Source organism: Cygnus atratus, chromosome 17, assembly GCF_013377495.2.
Source record: "Cygnus atratus isolate AKBS03 ecotype Queensland, Australia chromosome 17, CAtr_DNAZoo_HiC_assembly, whole genome shotgun sequence".
Taxonomy (NCBI): domain Eukaryota; kingdom Metazoa; phylum Chordata; class Aves; order Anseriformes; family Anatidae; genus Cygnus; species Cygnus atratus.
Genome location: NC_066378.1, coordinates 7,602,806 through 7,609,718, shown reverse-complemented (window position 1 = coordinate 7,609,718; position 6,913 = coordinate 7,602,806). Strand labels below are relative to the sequence as shown.

Sequence of the window (6,913 nt, the reverse complement as noted above, 5' to 3'; positions counted from 1 at the left end):
TATTCAGACATATACTGTGGGCTTACTGCTGGCCTTCTTAAAGGAAATATAGATGTCATCCTGGCTTCCTTCAGATCCAGCAAACTTTAAATGATACACTAGTTTAAACTATTGGGTTATAAAATGATGTCTACTTAAGCTCACTTAATACATTTTTAGAGAGCAAGAATACTGCTTTTAGGCAACATTGGTTTGCATGACTTAACCAGCTTAAAAAAAAAAAAAAAAAAAAGCAATTTGAAGCTGTGATAGTGGCTTTGTGACCATATCTGACTGCTTCGCTGAAGAGTTTAACACAACTATGCAAGTACTCTGTTGGTTAAATACAGTACAAAATCTAGGGAGATTTTGCTATGAAAGGAAGTCCACATACATTTATGCTTTCAGTGATTCAGATCTTGAATTTAATCTAGGTGTTGTGAATCACACACTAGAAGATCCTTCAGCTCTCTTTTGGCCACAAAAATGCGAGAGAAGCTCATTTAGGATGAAAGACTTCTCCTCTTCCCCAGACACACTCTCCATAAGCATACTTAAAACTACATTTCACCTTATCTAAGGCAGAAAAAGTCAATCATGAAAGATTAACCCACTTGTTAATTTTAAGCTCACAGTCACCATCTTTCTAGCTGAAGTAGATTGAAAGGAATTTCTTTAGCAATGCTGAGTATCACTGGTAAACAGAAGTACCTTGATACAGCTGTAAGGAACCGATCTTCTTTCGTGAGGCTATTTCTTTCCTTACTCCTTTAATAAGGAGTAAGCCTCTTTACTAAACTGTGACTAAAGCCTTATTAACTCCGAGAATTTAAAATTTTAAAAAATCCCCTTGTAGACTGTCCCAGAATGGTTGAGACTACAATGACAGGACAGCTTTAGGATAAAAGCGTGTCATCTGCATATTAGTGTTATGAAGCCTTTCTCTCTGATGCAAAGTGTGAGAAAAGAGCTGTTACGCAGGGTGAGAATTAAAACTTCTAGAAAGCTTCCTCATGGGAGTTACCTTCCAGTTCTTTAGTTGCTCTAGAATCACAAGGGTGAGTGCCTTGAATGCTACAGGTTGTTGCAGATTTACAAGAATGGATGTCACCCAATCAAATACAGGAAGTAAGAGATCCTTCCTTATTACAAAAGTTGAGCAGATACATTTGTGTTTTCAGATTTAGGCACTTATCAACAAGTCCTTCTCAGTGACTTAGCTTTTAGTCATTTAAAAACAGAAATTTCAGCCTACCAAAACACACAGTTACAAATCAGAAGACATACCAAAACCGTATTTGTGAAAGGAAAGACTAAAACCAAAACCAAACCAAAAAAAAACAACAAATGCCATTTCTGACCTGGTAAACTAGTTATATTAATACAGTCTCTAGACCTTCCATTAAGTAAACATCCAGTTCTGCCCCTAAAGAAACTCATGAAACTAAGGGTTTATAACAAAAATACTAACACTGCATTATCTAACTGTAATGCTCTAATAAATAACGATGTATCACGCCAGAAGGGTTTAATTGGAAACAGATGGTCTAAGGAATGGAAACATAAGCAGAGTATTTTACTGTAATCACTGTCCAGGAAACAGAAAGGGATTTGATATTATTGCCTCAAGAACAGCTCCCCCCCAACCTTTTTGTCTTAGCTAACAGTAAACTTACTTTGCTAACGAAGCACAGGTGCTGCTGATAGCTCACAACAACGGCACACAGTTCAGGCATTTTTCTTAATCCTGATTAGCAAGTGAGAGTGAGCACTTGCTGCTTTTGCAGAGTTCAACTAATCTCTCTTTACAACCATATTCTTTACTTTTTTTTCCTGTTTTAGAAAACAATGAATTTGGAGTTGCTATGAATTTCAGGGTTGGATTCTGTTGCATTTGATAGTGTAAGTCTCTACCAAGCAGTCAGTGTTTAGGCACCACAGTCTAGGCCCTAAACCCAGCTCTGATTTCAGGTGCATTGACAAGCAATTATAAGACCTGATCTGTGACCTTCACTTAGAAGGAAAGAGAGCATTTGGCTTGCAAAACCAGGTGCTGAGAGGTAAAGAATTACACAGTTTAGGGGATTTCCAGTTTTAACAATCCATTAATGTTTTACAGAAAATACAAAGGCAAAATTCTAGTCCCCTCAAAATGCATGTTGCAAAATGTTCCTCTCTGTCAGGAGCTGGTTCACATCATCCCTGCTTTACTTCAGAAAAATCACCCTTGGGATGAGCTTGGCACAGGCTGTCTAAACCCTGCTGTTCCTCTTTTGGAAACAAGCATTTAAATGCAGTGTTTTCACATACAAGCCCTATTGAGGCTATGTAGAAAAAAAAAAAGCGGGATGAAATAGTTTTTGGTGAAGTGCTGCTAACAGCAAGTCTGGAGAACCTGCAAGATATTCAGTCACATACGTATCATTCTCTGCTGGTGACATGGCAGAAATAGCAGCTGTTGCTGGGTTTTTGCTAGACGAGCTTTCTGAACACCACCCCCATTTTTAGAGACGCTAAGGCCCATACAAAGCAAAGCACTTTCTTAGTGTGTGCCTGCCTTGTTTAAAAAATCACATTTGCAGGAGAAATAATGATCTTGACATATTTTTTTCATGTTTGGATGTTTTTGCAGAGGTGGTATTTTTGCATTTCAAACTTTTCTCTGTAATGCTGAAGAGTTTTTTTTTTTCTTCACCTCTCACAAAAGCTCAGAAAATCCCATAAACAGGTGCTTACTGTGACTTCAGGAGCTTGGGGCCTTAAAAATCCCAGGCATACAATGATCAGTCCATATAGCTTGAGAATTAAGATGAATTAATGGGACATTCAACTGTTTCAATACAGATGTATGCTTAAGTGTCTTATTACAGATTAGTTGCACCATCTAGTAACCTTGGTGCAAAACTAGAAGCAGAGAATTCTTGAATATTAATTGCTATTCTCTTCATTTAGTAAGAAACAGCCTGAGAGCATTGTCCTGGGAGCTCCATAGAGGCTGTCTGAACACAGAGCCACTGTGGATGAGTTTCATGCTGTGTTTATTGGGCTTACAGCTCTAGGGAGAATGCTGATGGAAAGGTAAATTTGTCCCAGTGACCGTATTTCTCAAGAAAAATGGACATAACGTACATCTGTGTGACTGATGACACAGAAATAGCCTTTCCTCTCCTGATAGAAATAAGCACATCACTGAGCAGTGCTGTCTCCTGATGGTGTGGCTGAGAGCCATCAGTTCCAAGTAAGAGTTAGTACAGTTCCTGTGTCTGTTCAGGGTTTATTTTCGCCTAAACACAAAATGCAAAGGTCAGGACTGAGAGCCTAATCTGTTACAGCAGTCAGCAGCTGGAATAGTTCGGCTGAATCCTTTGGAATTATTCCAAACTTGCATAAGTACAGTTGAGACCTGTCCTACAGCATAACATCCCCTCCCCAGATCTAAATCTCCTACCTGGGAGTAGCACATATTGATGTTATTTCACCCAAGATTTGGGGTTGTGGATTTTTTAAATTAATTTTTTTTTTTTTGGATCAACAAGGAGAAAATTATGGAGAGCATCTTCTCATATTACAAATACTCATTACTACACGTTGTCTTTCTGTCTCATTTCCAATACTATTAAGTGCAGAATCTAATTATCCCCATTTATAAATAACTTTCTTCATCCTATCTCTACCCAACAATGTTTTGGCAGACATCCTCAGCAGGAGATTTGAAATTATGTCCCTGCCAAAAGCTATTGCTGTTGATGAATCACAGCACACACACAATTAAAAGGCTGTGGTTCTTATACATATCTACACACATATATACATAAATAGTGTGCGTAGTGATGTGGAAATTCTGTATGGTATTTGCCAAACATATCCCGGTGTCAGAAGTGGCCACCTGGCTTCACACTAAGTCTGTTTCTGAATGTCTTTGCTAGCTAAGACTTACAATAGGGTGCCAAAGATGTCCCCTGTCTCTGCTGGTATGGACTAAACAAGACATTAAGCAGCCCGTCTAGGATCCTGTATATTGTTAGCCCACTCTCATGTATGACTGGACAGGCACTCTTCACACGATGGGATGTATATGCCGCTCACATGGCCAGATGTGCAACCCACCATGGCAGGATCAACCATTTCTCCCTGGCACGTGCTCAGTTCCAACCAGTCATTAAGACTTCAGGGAGCAAGCTGGGCTCACTCCAAATAAATTATTGTGGTGGTTGTGTTTTGTCTGAAAATCAGGCAAAATGGCCTGGTGGCTTTTTCTCCCTTCCAGATGATGTTACTTAGCTCACTTGATCAAATTTCTGCTAATGTATTCATAAAATCCTTAGGGTTTTAAGGGAACCTCAGGTGAAAATTAGCCCTCTGCATGGAGCTAGTCTGACCAATACATCAGTTTAAGTTATCGAAGTCCTAAGTTCTAGGACTGAAGTGATGAATTTGTTCTTGAGCATGTAATTAGGCAGTCATGGAGCACCCAAGGAACTAGGCTTCAAAAATAAACATCAACCTTGACTAAAGAGAGCATCGCTTTCACAGCCTCTGCAGAAGATTGCTAGGAACAACAGCAGAATTAATGCTGCGCTAGAGGATACCTTTGCTGCTTTTCTCATCCAGTGATACGGTTTTCACAACATCCTGTGGCAATTTAATCTATTTTCTTGAAAAGATTCTGCCTTGTGTTTCCATTCTGCTTTTTGGTGATTTCTTGTAGTGCTCACTACTTCTTGTGCTGTGGGAAACAGAGAATACTCATTCCTTGTTCGCTTCCTCCACGGCATTCATAACTTTACATCATTTAAACCAGCTGATTTCAAGAGAGAGTTCTTGACGGGAGGAGTTTCAGAGAGAAACTCTTTGAAGAGAATTGTTTTTCTATTCTGATTTACCACTAGTATTTTACTGTTATAACCTGGTGTCACTTACCAGTGACTTTGCTTCAAAAAGAAGGAATGTATGAAAACTACTTAAAAATGGTTTCATTAGCTAAAATAATTGTTGCTATTAGTAGGAATTAATGCAGCATACTTTTAAAAATAGTAGCAAAATCTACATACATCAGCCATTGCTGTAGCTATAGCTGAAATACACAGTATACATTTTATGCAAGTTTTTTGAATCTGGATTTCAGATCCTGTGCAAGTTTATATATCTGCAAAATGAACAGTAATCAGCAATTTACTGTAACTTCAGATTTAATTTATATTTTGTAACAAAATTATTATGTCCTATAAAACAACTTTGAGCTGCAAACTGGCCTAGAAAATTACAAATGTTGTCTTCATGCCAACTCCAACAACTTGGGAAGGGGAATTATTTTTACAAGCATCTGTTTTGTTTTTTTTAATGGTTCAGTTGACAGACACATGGCATTGTGAGACTGGTTGCTGCTTAAAATAAAATTAAAAAAAAAAAAACATTTTATACTAAAAGTATCCCTCAAAGATAAATACAGAGCAATTTGGAATTGTCAAAAACTAATGGCTATCTTGTGAGGACAGAGCTCCATTTGAACTTCTTCCTGCCAGCTTGCCTTCTGTCCCCAGTGAAATGTGTTAAAGGGCTCTGAAGATTTATGCTGGTACTCTGTCTTATACCCCTGCCCTTGTCAAGGCCCTGCCTACATTATAACCTTCTGACATTCTGAAACCTAACAATGCGAATCCACCTGGAGCAGGAAGAAGAGACCTTCTATGTACTTAACACCGTGCTACCTTACCCGGACAATCCTTAGTGATGATAGCAACTGGAGGAAGTACTTCTTGCCAGCAATAAACCCAGCTACTCTTAGTCCTCTTTTGACACTACTTCCCTTCAAGTCAGCTGAAGATACTTCTTCTCCCTTTTATATTACTTTTTTTTGGTTGTTTTCCTTTTTGACCTTAGCCAAGGATTGTGAAAAAGCCCTCTGAAGCTCCACACCTCTGCCACAAGACGGTGTCCATGCCATCATCCAAAAGCCTCTACCAAGCAATGCCCCATTGCCAGCTGCTTCCGATCTGGCTCCAGACTCAAAAAGGCAACTCGTTTAGCAATTTAAATCCAGAGGATCTCAACTTCTGTGTCATACTGGAATATCAGCTGCTGAGCGTGACGTGACTTTCCCAAGGTGACAGAGTGAGTCAGTGGCACAGCTGCAAACACAAACTGTCACTGGTTCCTAGGTCTGCCTCATCCCTGCCATGTGCAGATACCGCAGAAGAGCTCATTGCTTAAACTGCCTGCTGTTTCAGCTAGGAGGAAGCACAGACACGCTGGACCTAGAAAGACAGAAAAACACTTTGCAGATCTCTTCCTCAGGTGAGCAAAGCATTTCTGAGTGCACAAGTTGTCTGATGACTCCATCCAAGAGCAGGATGCTCAGTTTCCTTCTGGTCACAAGCCCATCATCTGGAAATCTCTGTGGATATGTGCATATATATACAAATAACCCCCCCCCCAAAAAAAAGGGGGGGGGATAGCACACCCCAAGTCTTTTGTACCCTAAAGGACCCTCTCCATCATTTGTGGCACAGTACTGAAATGAAGTTCTGCAGCATCCAGGGCTTTTGATATGTATATAAAAAGAGTTTGTACAGATACCTGATTCTTGTAGATATAACACAAGAAAAAAAAGTTTCAAAAATAAATGAAAAGTAATATAGTCATAAAGAACAGTTTTATAAATTCTGAATTAAAAATAGGGAGAAACACGGTAAAATATCATGGTATATTTTCTTACGATGTTTTACATGTTTTGGAAAATGCAGCCATTCTCTGCTTTAATATAAGTGAAAATAAATATATTTGATTTGCCTTTACAGTTAAATAAACTCCTGCTATTTTTATTTTCACATGCATACGTCTAACTTTCCAGCTCCTTAGAGCAGGGTGTACTTTCCTGTGTTAAAAATCCCAACGATTAATAACTTTTAACCCTTTCCTTCCCCCTTTACTAGAA

The 6,913-nt window shown here is 38.9% G+C and overlaps 1 protein-coding gene across 1 annotated transcript in view; it reads right to left on the bottom strand.

Moving 5' to 3' along the window:
• Positions 1 to 5,999: 5,999 nt before the first annotated feature.
• The window catches only part of ZDHHC8 (zinc finger DHHC-type palmitoyltransferase 8), a 118,111-nt gene continuing 117,197 nt past the window's right edge, over positions 6,000 to 6,913 (bottom strand). Inside the window, exon 13 of the transcript XR_004780312.2 lies at positions 6,000 to 6,233. The gene's annotated coding sequence lies outside the window, so the exon portion shown is untranslated. The remainder of the gene's footprint in view (positions 6,234 to 6,913) is intronic.